The sequence below is a fragment of the Parus major genome, chromosome 2 (assembly GCF_001522545.3).
Source record: "Parus major isolate Abel chromosome 2, Parus_major1.1, whole genome shotgun sequence".
NCBI lineage: Eukaryota > Metazoa > Chordata > Aves > Passeriformes > Paridae > Parus > Parus major.
Genome location: NC_031769.1, coordinates 118,438,426 through 118,455,727, shown reverse-complemented (window position 1 = coordinate 118,455,727; position 17,302 = coordinate 118,438,426). Strand labels below are relative to the sequence as shown.

Genomic DNA, 17,302 nt, shown 5'->3' with positions numbered 1-17,302 from the left:
TGTCACAAACTCAAGCTGTTACTGGCCAGTTTTGTGTACATTTGTGTAGATTTCTGTGTGGTAGAAGATGCCCTTGGTCAGGTCTGACACTCCTGGTGAGGCCAACTGTACTTCAGCCAGTTTTAGCCTAGGCTTCATTATTTCTGAATTTCAGTGGAAATCTGAAATCTTCAGTGGAAGACTTTGCTTCAACTTACCTTACAAAATGACTTCTAATAAAATATTCCTACTGGGGTTTTCCTGAGGAAAGCCCATCACTTTGCAGCTTCCACTGGGACTTAGCAAGTCCAGTGCCTGCTGCAGTGTCTTTGACAGCCAAGAGTAGTAGTTTTATCCCTTAAGTCTCTGTCTTGCCTTCTGCCTTGAAAGTCAGCTTCAGAGACACTAAAACTTTTCTACTTCATAGCATCAGGGCAGAAATTAACTTTGCAAATTAAAAGGATCCCAACAGCTGAACTAAATAAACTTAGTTTCTAGTGAAAACTTTCTTTCTTCACCTTTCTCAGCATTTAAATAAAATGCCACAGTGTGACTGGTATGTGAATAAATGCAGACCTGAATTAGCTTCCTGACTACAGCAGAAAAAATTCAGGCGTACTTTTTAAGGAATGGTTATTTAAAAGTAATGTGTTTTTGTTGCAACATGATTATATATTTAACAGGAAGCTAGGTTGGAGTCTTTATGACTAAGTCTTATTCCTGCTGCTCCTTTGGTTTCCAGGAGATGGTGACTATAATGCTATATAAAATCTTCACATAGGTAGCATAATCTTGGACAACTTCCTTTTTTTGTCCCATGGTACAAATGATTGCTCTCAATCATTATTTTATAAAGAAACAAATTAATTTCAAAACCTATATCAATATAATATTTTCATTTTCCTTCCAACTTATTGTTAGTCTGTATTGACCATAAGAAGATGGTAAATGGGACCACATCCTGATGTTTTTGTGCTTTGTGTACTCAAGTACAAAGTGTAAATGGAACTCATGTTTGATGTAGACGAAGAACATTGGTCTTTTGAATCACTAAGATATACCAAAATAATTAACTCTTTGAGATGGAATCAAGCTGGGAATTATTGGGAGGAATTTTTCTTCCCTCTTGCACATGTTTTTAAAATACTTTTCTTATTGACAAAGGTAAGTATATAATGAATAGCAAGCATTCCTTGACCCCATGTCATTTGCTGCTTAGGAACAGTATTTACCTACAATAGCTGTAAAGGCTTGTATGAGTAATAACTCATGCAATAACTCCAGGTAACTCTTTCAAAAAGCCTTGTGTGGAAAAGAAATAATTTGGTACAGAGTTTCATTTGAGATTCAGGAGCATTAAGCATGAATATTTTTCTATGGCCCACCAGCCCTGTTCAATTACTTTGGTAGCAATGCAGATGCATGCATTTTATGATTGTTCTTTAAAATACCAGGAATGTTGCTGTCAGTGTGCCTTTTACCATCATATATTACTGTGATTTGACAGCTGACAAAACAAGCATGTGAAGGCTGACATTTGTGCCAGATGTCTTTCATTATATATTTTTACAGGCTTAATTTTTTATGTGTGCACTTTGTATTGGCAGCTTTAATATATTTTTCAGATGAAGCTTAATTGTTTTTCTTTTGTGCACATTTATATTTTAGTAGATTAAATTTTTACCACAAAATGTACTTGTGATTTAAATTGCTGTACAGAAAGTAAAAGCTTACTAAAAACATGACCTAAAAAGGTTCAACCATTCTTTAAACTTTAGAAAAAAGAATAGAAAGTACCTTATTTTGGTAGAGAAGCTTTTGACCACCTGAAGAACTTAACACTCCATTTTTCTTTTTATTGCCTTTTGGTGGCTCTTGAGAAACTCATGTGATACTGCTTTAAGGAGCAGAGTCCTGTTATCCAGAATCAAGTGTGTAATTTAAATTTTTTCCCTGACTTAGCTAGATTTTGTTAATATATGTTATTTTATGGCAGTTTATGAATCGTTGACAGACAGGTGAAGTACTTTCTGATACTTTGTTTCCTAATGTGTCTGGGAAGTGCCTCCTAAGAAGGAACTAAATGCAATAGAGTCCTTTGGTGATCCCATAGCTCGCGCTCTACACTCACACCAGCTCTCAGCCTCTTTACACAAGAGTATCTTAGGAAATGGTAGTGGAGGGTAAGAAACATTTAATGCTTTAACGAGTGTCAGAAGTTAAGTAGAGTAGAAATAAATCAGGTTTTTATTTTCCTTTTCTCAAAGATAGCGAGACACCTGATAAATGCTTGTTACATGTGAGGATGAGATTATGGTGTTGGACATTTTTTTTTACAGTCTGTGTTGATGAAAGGGAGATTCTGAAATAAGGAATAGTTACTACTGTGCATTTTCCTGCAGTGACAGGAGCTCAAGTTGTAAAATTGCCAACTTGCCCAAAGCAGATTATGGTTTTAAATACTTGTAGTAAGCACCAGGACTGTTCGGTGTGTTGTCTCAAGGTGATCTTCAGTCTCACTCAAAGATTCATCATGAATCTTATTCTAACAGGACTCTCTTGAGAATGTACTTGCAAAGGAAATGGTTTTGGTAAGTCAGTTCTTTGATGACCCCTGCCTGTTAGAAAATGAATGCTCCTAACCTGAAATTGAGCTGTCTGTAGTTGCAGCAATGACCCTTTTTCCTCACTCCCATGTGGTGGCAAGATAAGCAAAAAAGAACAGAAACAGAATGCTTTTGCCCTAATACGTTTATGATCCTCTTCCAAATGAGATTTCATTTTGGAGAAAATGGTGGGAAAGAGACTTGTGGTTACAGCAGTAAGATGGTAAGGCTATAATCTAAAGTCTGCTGAAAATGATGGAATAAAATTTAATGTGTGTTTTTCAAACAATAAATGTAATTGTTGACTCATTTATTTATTTCCTTTTCCATAATGTCTCACCCACATACACACACTTGTTTTGCTTCACTGTACTTTACAAGACTATGTTTACACCTAATGTTGTTGCTATAATCCTGTCCTTACTTCTCTCAACTCCCTTAAGAGCTTTCAAATAATGGTTTGAAAAGTTAACACTTCCTCTTTTGAAAAATATTTTTCCTCAGCTTTCCAAATGAGCACCACTTTGAATTGTATTTATGATACTTTTAATTTTTCAGCATTTGAGAAAACCAAAAGAGAGAGAGTGCTGTCATCCTTTGTTTCTTTTTGGTAACAGAAACCATAAAAATTAATAGGACCTAATTTGTGCCAGCAGAACTGGTAATGTTATCTGCATACATTTGAACGCCATTCAGAATACTAGTCTTACAAAAATCTTCTCTCATCTCCCTTTCCTAAATGCAGAATTTTTGTACGTTTTAATATAATACAGTAATGGAGATAAATGAGAATTTTGAACTGCAAAAAGGCTTTAAAAACTTAAGATACTTGTTTATTCTACCCAAGTAACAAATGTTTTTGGCAGAGAGACTGTTATGGCATGTTAGTTCCATTGTAAATATATTAATTTGTATATTTGACTACAGATACTATGATGGATATTTTTATAACCATACTTTAAGGACATGTTTTATCTTAAGATATTACAATCTCAAAGTTCATAAGTTTCTGTTGTACTGTTTATATCCATAATAACCAGGAAATTCTAAATGAAGACTGACTCTTATTTTTCATGTGAGTGTATTCTAAGGCTTCTGTTTCCAGATCTTAACTGAGAGCTGAAGCAATGATTTCAATACTCATGAATTTCAGTGTTTATTTTAGTATGGCATTGTTTCAGCATAATTATGTGAATTAAGTGTTTATATCCTTTCCATATATCTCTGGATTTGGTCAATAGAAGAAGTTAAAAGTCCAGCCTCTTGTGATTCTAATAACCAAGTAAATAAATAAATTGTCATAAACTGGCAGAAGCAGAGAGATTGGGGTGTTGCATCTATTGCTGTTCTACAAATTAAATGAGTGTTTAGCGCTCTCCCAAGTGTAATACACAAATGGATGTTACTGAAATGTGCACTGTTATTATCAGGCAAAAGATTTAAGAGAAAAAACCCTTAGAGTAACAATTCTACTTTTCACATAAATGCATTTTATTCTTCTCCTCTACATGCTGTTTTCCTGTCCTTTTTCTATCTTCTGGTGTTACATCACTTGCACACTTGGTTTTTAAAGGCTCTTGTGAAAGTATCACTCTATTACTTCCAGCTGAGTAAGTACTCAGTTGCACCTCATAAGCTTTCCAAGTCACGTCTTACAACAGTGACAACCCTGTTAGAAAAACAACTGAGTTTTTAAAGCCCCGTTCTCGTTCTCGCGCACCACGCTAGCGATGCTCGGAGCTGATTGCGGGCCTATCGATGAATGATGCTGCAGTAATTTCAATTATTCTATCCAGCGGTGATGTAGATGTTGATCGGTTTTCAGATACTAATCCTGTTCCTTAATATAGCAGTTGGCCACATGTGCGAGCTCGTCCTGTTAAGGAATGGCCTTCGGGGAAAACGAGTCCTGAAACATTTGGGCACAGAGGTTATGCATTTCCTAGGAACTGTAAAGTTAAAGAAGAAATGGTGGATAGTTTCAAAGGCAATGACAAAGTACCACTGGCCTATGTCACTGAAAAGCAAACAAAACAGTCTTTGTAAGACAGAGTATTAGACTTTCTTCTTCAATTCCATTTGGTAAAAACTGTCTTAAACTTTTAAACAAAACTCTTGGGCTATTCAAGTGCTGTCACTAGTGGGAAAAAAATTGAAAGTAATATGCAAGGTGTTTTTTATTCTAGCACAAATTTGACTGTTCAGCCTTAATGTCAACAACTTTTGTCACCAGGAATGTAAAATAACCAATAGCAGAGTAAAACCTCAGCCTACCTACTTAGGGATGATTCCCTTCCTGTTGTGAATTAGTGGGAATTCTTGTGAAAGAGGCTTTCCACATCAGGAGTGCTTTGGAGAGTGTCAGCGCAGGCGTCAGCTGCCTTTCATCTGCCTGTCTTAACTGCACGTTATGTCCGTCTTTGCTCTGAAAAGTTGTGCGTAAATAATTACCTGTCTTCCCACAAATAGCCCAACAGAATTGTGATAGGAAAGCCATCTTTGAATAGCCTATACACAAAAAGACAAGTGGGTTTTTCTGTGCATTTGGTTGTATTTGAAATTAGTTTTTGATGGGTTTTTTCTTTGAGCTGTTGTTCTTCAGCTCTGTAATTTCAGAATACTGCCATACATAAAATTCAAATCTTTGTGGTAAACTACTAGTACTCTCAAGACCATTTTAAAATACTTTTTCTGCTGAATTATGGAAGCTTGGTTTAATTACCTATCTTTAGGTAGACATTTTTGTCTGATAGGGCAAATTTCATGATCTGTTGGGAAAGTATGTTTAATTTAAGATCCAAGGATGCTTGTGATGGACATGTGTGTGTGTTCAAACATAGAATTAAAAATAAATCATCTATGTTTTTTTTTTCTTTTTGTCCTTTTTAAACTACAAAAATATGTTTCAGTGGATTTCCTCAATACTGTAATGTGTGGAAGCTTTGTACTTTTTTTGTTCTACCTTGTTCTTCACTTGCTTTTCATTGCATCTTTCATTTACTTTGGCTCCTATGAAATATGAGAGTCAGATTTCTAATGTACAGCATGTTGGAACAGGTTTTACTACATCTCCTTTCTTTCCATTTGTGTGTTTGGGTACAGGCAGTTTTGAGAGTTATCTACTTTTGCTTGCTGATTAGAACATTTCATTTCTTTGCAGGATTGAAAATATTTACTTCTGTACATTAATACAAATTTACCTGTTTTGAGCTTAACTTGTAGTTGTTACATGCTTTTGACTTTTGGTAGATATGAATAGCTTATTTAAAATTAACTTTTGGTCAGACATCAACAATACTGAGAGGAAAAGACCTCAAGCAAACCAAATATATATTCCAACTCTTAGGGTGGCTAACATTTTCTGCTTACTGTCAGAAGCACTTCAGAACTACATTATCTTTCATGTCTTGCTCTTGCTTAAAATTCCTTTTCTCCCTTCCCTCATCCTTTTTTTTTTTTTAATTACTGATTTTTTTTGTATGTGCTTGTAGAAAACCTTAATGAGACATCTAGATTTGAGAGGTCAGGGAACTATTCAACTTGGCTATAGAACTGTGGATTTTAAGTTTTGTGTGATAAGAAGAGTTTTCTTTGAATGTGAATTGTTGATATGGTAGTGTTTGCTGATGATGATGGCATTTTGAACACATCTGCTATCATGAGGATATGCTTGAGCCTTTCTTGAAGCATAGTTGAGGGAATGAATTCTGATGGCACCTCTAATATATATGCAAGGCCTTTCTAGGCCCAGTTATAGTAATTTGTGATTTTTTCTGTTCTGAGGGACTGCAAGGAGAAATGTTCTTAAAATTTGTTTATGTAGCTATTCTCTCATGACATTTATACATGGTGTTTCATAAAACCTTTCATTAGCTACCTTAAGATAAGCCAGAAGAAAAATGTTTGATAATAGTCTGTATTTAAAGTTTGCTTGTGGAGTAAGTTGTTTAGAGGACTCTTACATGTTTTACAGAAGCAAACCAAAATCATGCCATCTTTTTAATAAGAATGCTAATTTTGACAGTTGGAGCAGTTTCTAAGGTTGTTGAGGTTTCTAATACCTCTGTCATGCTGTCTGGCTTTATGTGAGATTTTAGGTACTTTGGCTTAGTTATTTATGCCTTTTTTGTTGGTTTTGGTTTTTTGTTTTTTTTGTTTTTTTTTTTTTTTACTGCCATGGCTCCTAAAAATGGAGACAGTAATATTTTGTTTCTTGACACGCTTTTGTGCTTTATGGGGACATTGAGAACTCTTTAGGGAATTTTACAAAACTTGTGTAATTATAACCGTACACCAATTTGTTCATGTAAGAAACCAGGAAAGATACATGTTTGTTTCTGCAGCAGCATAAACTGAAGGGTTGCAGCAGCCAGTCCCATGCTTAGTTCTCCAGGTTGAGCTGCTTGTGCAAAGGTATTGATCTTTAGCATGTTTAGCAATCTTTGCAGGTTGCCCCTTTGTACATTTCAGGATTTGTCAGACATGGGATATGTTGCCCTGGAAAAAGGCTCATTTGACAGGAGGCTTCATGTTCTCTGCTTTGGGGCTTTTCCAAATATTATGAAGCACAATTTAAGTTTTGCAGGAATGTTCAGGCAGTAATCTCAGTCTTAAGTTTTAACATATGTCATATTGTTAAATTGACTTGTAAGAGAAACCTGAATGTTTCAAGGTGTTTATTTGAAATCCTAGTTCACAAGGACACTTGTTTCAAGAACTGAAATATGTTGCATTTGTGTGACAAAGGATAGAAATTAATATGCTACCATATATTCTTGTTTATTAATGCCATAAATTAATGGAAGAATAGTGTTTATTTAGAATAAAACAACAGCAAATTTGGAATAACACTTAGTGGGAAAAAAAAATCTGTATCTTCTTTTTACAAAAAGTAATGAATTATAAAACTGAGGGAGTGCTGGCATGCCTTTTCACTGTATCATAGAGTATGTTCTGTTTTTATATTAAATTCTGTACAAATCCTGTGATTACTTGAATTACTGGATTATCTTTTAAACCTTCTTGACTGCATGGAAGGGATGCACTGACATGTCACTTGCTGTGATTGTAGGAAACCCAGAAAATGATGCTTTGAGTGGTCAAGTGAAACCCACTGTGTGTTCTGTAGATAACAAAATTTAAAAGCACAAACCTTTAACTCCTCACTTATACCTGGTATTTGTATGGTACGTGTGTTACCTAGGGAAGCTGAGCTGGCAGAGGCAGAGTACACAGAGCAGCATTCCACAGAACTTGTGACTTTGTACCCAGAAAGTGTTTAGCAACCTGTAGAGGTTGTAACAGCAAACATTTTAACTAACTTTGAAAAAGTTGCTATTACAGGAAGAAAATAATAATTTAACCTTAAATAAACACTTTCTGAAACTTAAGGAAAAAAAAAAGGTTTTATTCTTACTTTGTAGTTTTGTTTCTGGGTGGCTGTGGACATATGATTGGTAGGATGATTTTATACATCATAAACAGCAAAATTGGATAGCTTAATATGTAGCTGAGTTAAGAAGAAAAGTCAGATTTTGACAGTACTGTGTAAATCTGTCTCATCAGTAAAAAATATAGTCTGAAACACATCCATACTACCTGCCTGTCTGAGGTGTGTATCTTGGCAAAGTGTATTGGCTTTTGATCAGGTGGACAAACTGAAAGGTAAATGCAGTGGGTTTCAGGAAGAAATAAAAGCTCAGTTCTGGAGCAATATAGTATTGCCAGGATGTAGTAATGAGGACATAGGAAGTTTAATAGCAATAATGATAGTGAAATTGGTAGCAATTTGAAATGCCTTAAGTCCATCTGGAGGTGGGTGAGACTTTTGGAGCACCTGCCTTTTCTCCCCTTATGGCACTGTGAGTATCTTTGCAATCAGGTCGTCTTTAACCACTGATAAATTTTGAATGTTGAACACTAGTGGAACGTGTTGTATTTTGGGTATTTTTGTTGAACTGTTTCTGAAGATGAACAGACCCTTTAACGTGGGTTTATTTGTCAGCCGTGCATAAAATTAAAGTCTGCTACATACTCTGGAGTATGTATAGACCCATGCCACTTTGAAATGAGCATTGTGTCTACCTGAAAGGCTGGTGTACCAGCTTAGCACAAAGATGTGTTACCATACTGATTTAGGTGGGCAGAAATTGCTCCTGTGCTTGGGCTCAAGCTAAGGAATAACTTCCTGCTTGCTTCCTGTTGCTTGCTGTCATATAAAGGTAAATGAAAGATAGTCCAGATCTGACAAATCTGTTACTTGTTGGTGTGGAGTTTTAGGGCTATTTAAGGAATAAAGTAATGCTTCTGATTTGTTTGCCAAGGATTGTGAATTCTGCTGTAGAATTTCAGTGAGTCATTTAAACTATGAATTTAACTGTTGAATAGAATGGTGTTTCCTAAGCAGTTATTTAAACAAAACATTGTCTGAGTGATGTTCAAAAAACCTCTTTTAATTGGCTTAGAAAGCTAATTAATGAGAGGGCCTTCAGGTCTTGAAAAACTCATGAGAGTTTATATTTGCTTTTCAGATTTAAAAGGGGTTATGTAATTGATTAGGATGAACAGCCTCTGCCTTTCAGACTATAAAAAAAGGAGCACAGCTCCAAAGACACCAATTTGCCAAAATAGCTTGGATATATTTAAAAACATTACTAAATAATAACTAGTTTTTACTTAGGTACTGTTTCTATAGAACCTCTAATCGTTATTGAATATGTATGAAAGAAAAGGTTAAATATTTGACTTCTTAAACATGTTGGATTTTTTGTTTTGTATTTTGTTGCTTGTTCGTTTGTTTTTTAATTCAAATTGCACTGGGATATTCCAGAACTTTTTAGCAAAGGAACAGCTCTCCTCCTTCAGTAAGTGTATTCAAGACCACCGTGCATTTCTAATTCAAGACTTACAGGGAAAATGCCCTAAATAGAACCATGTGCCAACCATGGCCTTTTGGATCACTGTTTGGAAACCTGCTGCTTTTTAATATTTGCTTCTAAGCCTATTGTATAATTCTTTTGGCCACTGCATGAACATGCATTTTACTAGTGTTAGTACTGTAAAAAATCATAACACTGACTGTCATGATTTTCTTCTTAGATAAATCTCCTACTATTACAACATTTTTCCAACTTTTTAGTGTTTGGTCTGCTGTATTGGAAGATGTGTAAGTTTTTACACTTGAGTAACTGTACATGTGGAATCACTTAAAAATGAGAATAAATACATTTCCACATATGGACTTTTCATGAGCCATGATTTTCAAAGCAGCAATTAAATACATTCTTTTTTTTTTCTTTTTTTTTTTTNTTTTTTTTTTTTTTTTCTTATTAAAGAAAACATTTGCATAACATAGAAGAGAGCAACATGTACGTTATTAAATAGAGTTATCTCCTGAGCTGGAAATTAGGTGTGCTAATTTTTTTTCCTCAATTCAGCACTTACAATGTGAGCAAGTCCAGCTTTTGTAACTGATTACTATCAACTTGAAGATTATCAAAGTACAATTGCAGAATGGCAGACAGTAACAGTAAAAGGTTAATATGGTTAAATTTATTCTTGTGCTCAGGCTGAAAAGGTGTAGAATGAAGTCTTGAGTTGCTTGTATACTAAAAGCTTTCAGAGTTTGATTCATATTTCTTACATGTAATTCAGAGTGGTGGTGAATGGTGCTGCATCCAGCTGGGGCCAGTCACCAGTGGTGTCCCTCAGGGGTCTGTGCTGGGGCTAGTCCTGTTCAATATTTTTATTGATGACATGGATGAGGGTATTGAGTCTTTCATTAGTAAATTTGCAGATGACACTAAGCTGGGAGAGGGTGTTGGTCTGTTGGAAGGGAAGAGGGCTCTGCAGAGAGACCTGGAACAGTTGGATGGATGGGCAGAGTCCAATAAGATGAAGTTTAATAAATCCAAGTGCCGAGTCCTGCATTTTGGCCACAATAATCCCCTGCAATGTTACAGGCTGGGTTTGGTGTGGCTGGACAGGGTCCAGGCAGAAAGGGACCTGGGGGTGCTGGTGACAGCTGACATGAGCCAGCTCTGTGCCCTGGGGCCAAGAAGGCCAATGGCCCCTGGCCTGTATCAGGAATAGTGTGGCCAGCAGGAGCAGGGAGGTCATTCTCCCCCTGTACTGGGCACTGGTGAGGCCACACCTGGAGTGCTGTGTCCAGTTCTGGGCCCTCAGTTTGGGAAGGACGTTGAGACGTTTGAGTGCATCCAGAGGAGGCAACGAGGCTGGTGAGGGGTTTGGAACACAAACCCTGTGAGGAACAGCTGAGAGAGCTGGGGTTGTTCAGCCTGGAGAAAAGGAGACTCAGAGGTGACCTTGTCACTCTCTACAGCTTCCTGAAGGGTGGCTGTAGTCAGGGGGGGGTTGATCTCTTTCTCCAGGCAGCAACTGACAGAACGAGAGGACACAATCTTAAACTGCACCAAGGGAAATATGGGTTGGATATTAGGAAAAAGTTTTTTACAGAAAGAGTGATAAAGTACTGGAATTGTCTGCCCAGGGAGGTGATGGAGTCACCATCCCTGTATGTGTTTTAAAAAAGACTGGATGTGGCACTCGGTGCCATGGTTTAGAGGTTAACATGAGCTGTTAGAGCATCGGTTGGAGTCTCCCAGCCTAGTGATTCTGTGTGTGATTAGAAATACTCAAAAATAGCAGCATTTTTTCAGTCTAACTGTAGTGCTGTTTCTGTGACATTATCAGACTTCTTGAATCTTGCAGCTTTTGGCTTTGATTTTTAAAGGCAGTTTCTTGTTATGTAATTAGATCATTGTGTTCATGTTTGAGTTGAAACCTGGTATGCTGGGTGTATGCCCAGATTGCCCAGAGTATCTGTTCTTGCAGGATACCAGATGTGCACAGCTGCCCAGGGCTGGTACATGTGCTTTGCTGTCCTGCAAAGGTACAGCAGCATCAGCTGTGCCCTTGTCACATATAGCTCGTGCTCTCCTCTTTACCTGAAGGTAGTTAGGAGCTGCTTTTAATGCGAAGTTCTAGTTAAGTTCTTTATATTTTACCATGATGTAAGTCACAAATTGTTTGCTTTGATTTTTTATTTCTTGGTACCAAAGTCTGTGTAAGCTAGCAGTCAGTATGTGCTTAGCCCAAGAATGTCTGTATGTAAGTTTTGCCCCACTGACTTCCATTTTCTAGGCATCCATCTTGTGATCTGCTTTGGCTGTATGTCTTTCCTGTGCCAAGTGAGTGCTAGGCTGCTAAAGTGATTGATGTGAATTTGTGCTGGAGGGTCCTCTCTATGACTGCACCTGTGTTTTTTATTTCAGTATCAGGAGAGCAGGCAGGTCCTGTCTTGTTGGTGGCCTAGGGGCATCCTAAAGAAGCAGGGTAGTTAAAACCAAAGTATTTGGTCTTTGAAATGCCTCTTGGATGACAGTTATGCAGAGGGCCTGTTCTCTAGCATTCCACCCCTCCTCATTTCTAAACTCTCAATGGAGACTTATGGGAATTCTCTAAGGCTTTCTGAGAACTCTGCAATACTGGTCTAAAATGATTCTTAGTGGAAAAGTTCATGAAGTTCTGGTGTGACTCTGAGATGCTGTCTCAGTACCAGAGTCCTGGTTTAAAGTTGCCTCTGTCACGTGTTGTGTCTGCAAAAGCAGGCTTTAGGAGACAGGTGATCTTTTGATTGAAAGAAGCTTCATGCCATGGAGAACGACTCTCACCCACTTCATCCATCTGTCTGGGCTAGTGGTTGCTCTCCTCTCTGAAGCAGGAAAGATCAAATATGCCCAGGTGTGGCTCAGCATTACTTGCTGCACAGAGCTGCCTAAATAAGGGGATAAGAGAATTCATGGGGGTTTCTCTAAGCAGGCACACCTCCTGTGTCAAAATTACATCCCTTCTGTGAGGTTGTTAAGGATTACATGCCTGGAGGATTACATACCTTGGAGTCAGGTCTTCATCCTTCATCCTTGACCAAGTCAAAGTCTGATTGTTTCTGTGATGTTAATGTTGATATGCTGGTACTTCTTTGTAAAGATGCTGTTTTCTTCTTCTAAGACTGTTTGGTGTCTCATACAGGTCTTAAATCTTCCTCCAGTGTAGTTTTATCCTCTATGTCTCTCTAGTCTCTGTAGTACTAAAAAAGTGCTACTTTCTCGCCTTAGTGGATTTCTTCCTTTATTTTGGTGTCTCTTCAAGGAATTTCCTTGCTAAAGATTATTTACTCTGGTAGGTCTTTCTTTAAAACTATAAATGTTTCTTTGAACACTTTGTTCACACCATACAGAACCACTGAGCTCTAGCCTGTAGATCGTATGAATATAGGGTTGGGAAGTTTTTCTTGCAGAGTCTGGCGACTATGCTCAGCAAACATAATTCTTTCAGGTGTCTTTCAGGCATATACAATCCCAAAGTTGGATTAATCTTTTATAGTTCAAACTATGGCAAACTATAGCAGGGCATGCTATCCAAATCATGTTTGATGGGCTCATCATAAATGAAAAACTTAGACTTTGGTTGTTGCATTTAGAAGTTGTGGAGTCTCTATCCTTCAAACCTTCTAACCTCAGCCATTCTGTGTTTTCAGTGTCACTGTGTCTCTGGTGTAGTTTCCCCAGTTTGGGGAAGAGGGTGGGAGGCAGGCATAACTCCATGCAAGTTGAAGCAACGAGAAGAAAATTTCAGGCAGTATTGGCCTCTCTGAGATTATCTCTCTGATTGTGTAACAACTGCAGCCCAGAACCTTCCCAAAGTAGGATCAGTTGGAACCTGCAGCTGTGGATGAGGACTGTGGCAGATTCCCACAGTATACCCCTCTTCCCTCAGTGTGAACAGCTCTGTGTCTGTCCAGAAAATGACCAGAAAATATAGGACAGAAGTTGATAGACATGGGGAAATTAAAAGCACAACAGTTGTCCCCCCAGTCCCAGAACTAGGGGCACTAAATAAAATTGGGAATGGTCCTTAAAGTGTGGTGAAGCTATGTATGTGTTTTCATTTGAAGCAGAGGTATATAGTGTGCATCTTGCTCTGGTGGTACCATAATTTGTGAAATCTCTTACAGCATAAACCTTTGTTCTGTGCTTCTCTGTTCTGAAGCAGGAAGGGAGGGGGAGAAAAAAAAGGAAATTCAGAGTTCAAGGTTCCCTAGGCCAAAGCTTTAATACTGAAAAAAAGTACTTGGCATCTTGAGGAAGAAAAACATTTTGCCAGAAGAGATTTTCCTATGGCAATGAATTTAGAATATGTGAATGAGAGTAACTTTGTCATCTGGAAGTTGCTATTCAGTGGGAGGGAGGGTCTTGCTCTACTTATATTTGGTTGCTGTACTCATTTGCCTTTCTCAGCATGTTGTTTTTCTTAACAGTAAAGAAGATAAAGTTAAGGAATGATACGACATAGGTAAAAAACTTAATCATAATGCATTTGCATGACACAGTAGAATATCCAAAGCAGCACTGATGACTGTCAAGCTACCATTTCCCATATTTCAAAGTCTTGAGTGTGTAACCTAATTTACATTCTGTAATAATATATTCAGGAGCATTCTGGGATTTAATAAGTGGGAAGCAATAAGATTTTAATTTTGAATTGGAGCACTGATGCCTTAAAGTTTTCAGCTGAACTACAAAACTGTCTTCAGCTGATTTACAAAACTGTCTGCCATCAGTCTTTGATATGCTGGGTGGTTCACTTTGGGTTTTAAGTGTTTGGATGGGCAAGAAAAATCCCGGTCAAAATTGATCATGCAGTATTTTCCCTCGTCCAAGACTGAAGGAAATTATTCTTTTTGTTACCATGTTGTGGAGTATTGGCTGCTTTAGCTGTGTGCTTATTCTGGTATTTCTTAGAACCGCTAAACCACTGTCATGGTTGGAGGCAAGGGATCTTCTGACTCTCATGGTGTCTTTTGGAAGGTAAATTGAGAGGATGGCAGGAGGAAAGAGTTTTCTGCTGACCATTTAAAATTACTCTGACATTTCCATTGCTGCTTTGGTGGTGAAATGAGCCCGGCTTTGTAACCACTGGTTATGACTATGGTATGCTGCCAAAAATCTGCAGGGATGGAAGAGAGGAGAAAAATTTGGACTATAACAGCATATACATCATCCAAAAGTGAATAGAATTTCTTGGGACAAAATGAAAACAGTTATGTAGCCCATGGGGATTTCCTCTACTGAATATCAAAGGTATACTGTAAACCACTGAGGTGTAGGCACTTCTGCTTGAAAAGCTTTCAAGATCCTTTATGATGAAAGTAGTTAAGCAGTTGAACTGTAAGGGTTGCTAACAAGTCTCATTAGAAAGTACATAGCAGTGTTATTTGAAATGTCCCATTGACCTCAATAGGTCTTTGTTTTATTTCTTTTTTTTCATTGTTGCTGTTTGACATTGAGACTGTGTTGAAAAGACACTGTGATTTGATGTTTTTGGGTATGCATGGCATTTTCATCTTAGTGGCCTGGCTCACACTGGGCCAAATTCAAAACAAACAAATGTCCTAAAATTACTAGAAACTTCATTCTTTTAAAAGCAAATATTGAGATTACAGGCCTTTGCCTATCATAGTTTCTGAAGTTTTTAGGAATGATAAATTTTTTTTAGTTTCTAGATGGTATGTGTGTATTATGTACTTAACAGTTGGACAAAGAATTATTATGATCTGTACTAGAATATTATAGTTTTTTTCCAAATCTACAGAAGTCACTACCATGCAAACAGCAGTCTTGAGAATAACAGGAAACCCTTGCAGAGTGTCATCAACTTCTCTGGTAAACCTTGTAAGACAGAGGCTTTAATTCTGAATAGGGTCTTTGAGAATGACAAAAATACTTGCTTAAAAAGAAAAAAGAGGAAGTTTAAGGATGTCTGAGTTAACTGTTCCTGATTTTCATTAAACTTCTCAGCTATCTGGAATGTTCTTCTCTCTTTTTCAAGAGGGCACTGGGCAGTTGGTCCAAAGACTGAAACTGGCAGGCATGTTGCAATGAAATGTCTTGCTTCCCTAGGTATCCATGCTGAAAACCAAAAGTTATGTTCAAATTGTAAAAGGCAAATATATTTGAAAACTTTCATTACAAAGTGAATTTGTTTGGTATGTGTAGATTTAATCAGGATGCAACTGGAACTCTCTTAATCTCATCTAGCGAGCACCTTCAGTGACTAATTGTAGCTTGACTTCTGGAGTGGCAGTTTAGAGATCTAAGAATCAAACAGTTAATGAAAAGCAAGCTGATGAGAAGAAGAGTGCTGCTGAAATCTGTGGAGTTCTACAGTTTTAATTTAGAAATATATTAAAAAAACTAAAATTAATCAGGATTTCAAAAATTATACTTCACTTGTCCTTCAGGTATTTTTTCCTTTATATTTCTCTGACGCTAAATAAGCAGATACACAAGTGATTGTAATTAACTTAGGAACTAAAAAGAAAAGCTTTTCAGAACACAAGGTACCTGAAGGTTGCAGTTTTTACTGATACAACCATTCATGTAACGACACTGGTAAACAAAATACAGAAGGAACTGCAGGTTAAGGAAAATGGAGTTCTGTGCCAGGAATACCACCTCTGTTGCGCTTTTTTAGCTGAACTGCACACAGGGCTCCACAGTCATGCTGTAGAACAGCAAGTGGTTTTATTCCACCAGCCTGGCCAATATAATCAACATTTATGTTGAACAAATTACGGATAACTGCAGCTGGATTATCTCTACTACTTAACCTGTGATCTCTAGAAGCTCAGTGCATACATGTAGTCAAGAAATCAATGGCAGCACTACAGCCAGCCTGGGTACGTAAGGAGAAATGTAAGTTGTCTGAACGGAGTTGGAAATAGAGGTTTGTTCCAGGCAAGATTTGTGGGGTTGCTGGAAGACATTTTGTGAATACCCCATCTTAGATTCTCTGGTAAGGTGAAGCAGGAGTGGTACATTCTTCAGCAGCTACGTGTTGGTTCTCACACCCCCTCCACCCCTCCCCACATTTTTTTGAAAATACAGTACAGTTCTTCTGTGTTTTACATGAGAAGCCTAAGGGACTTCTTTTTGTTTGTATTGATATGTTCCTCATCTCTGCACATTGTTTTCATTATGTACTTTATGAAATAAGCTATTATAAGGATAAGCTAAAGTAAAATATATGCAGTAGTCTTGTTTTAATAAAACATACTAAGATGGCAAAAGATGTAACAATAAGGGTCAGAATAAAGAGGTCTTGGCTCCTATTGCCTCTAGACTGGCTGTGGCATAGCAAAATTGCATACAAGAATGTAAGGAATTAAAAGTCATAAGATTTCTAGGAATTATAAGACTCAACTGTATCTGAGTATAGAAGAATATTTTAGTGCTTTTTTACAGTCAACAGTTAAACACAACTTGCAGAAAAAGATAAGACCCAGAAGAGTCATAATTCCAACCTAATAGTATGGATTTTTTTGAGTAGCAACCTATTAGTAAAATAACTCTTGAATCTCTGCTCTTACTAGAATCCAGTGCTGGAGTTGTGTAGCAAAGCAAACCTCCTTTGAGACTTTTATTTAGCAGCTAAATCTTACAAAATTATGCATTACTTGATAGATGAATCAAATGAAAACAAAAAGAAGTAGAGAATTAGAATAAGCAGACTAAACTGAAGTCATGAATTGGAATTAGCAGACTAAACTGAACATTTAATACTTGTATTAACTTGAGTTGAGCACAAGTTCTGTATGTGTAGGACTATGTGCTTAGTAGTTGAGGTGTCTTGTTTGA

General features: G+C 37.2%; 1 protein-coding gene across 4 annotated transcripts in view; it reads left to right on the top strand.

The window, feature by feature from the left end:
• The window catches only part of NCOA2 (nuclear receptor coactivator 2), a 180,026-nt gene that overhangs the window by 18,447 nt on the left and 144,277 nt on the right, over positions 1-17,302 (top strand). Inside the window, exon 1 of one of the 4 annotated variants that reach the window (XM_015618101.3) lies at positions 8,389-8,446. The exons of the other annotated variants lie outside the window; for them this stretch is intronic. The gene's annotated coding sequence lies outside the window, so the exon portion shown is untranslated. Of the gene's footprint in view, positions 1-8,388; positions 8,447-17,302 lie in introns of those variants that run through there. 4 annotated transcript variants of the gene reach the window in all.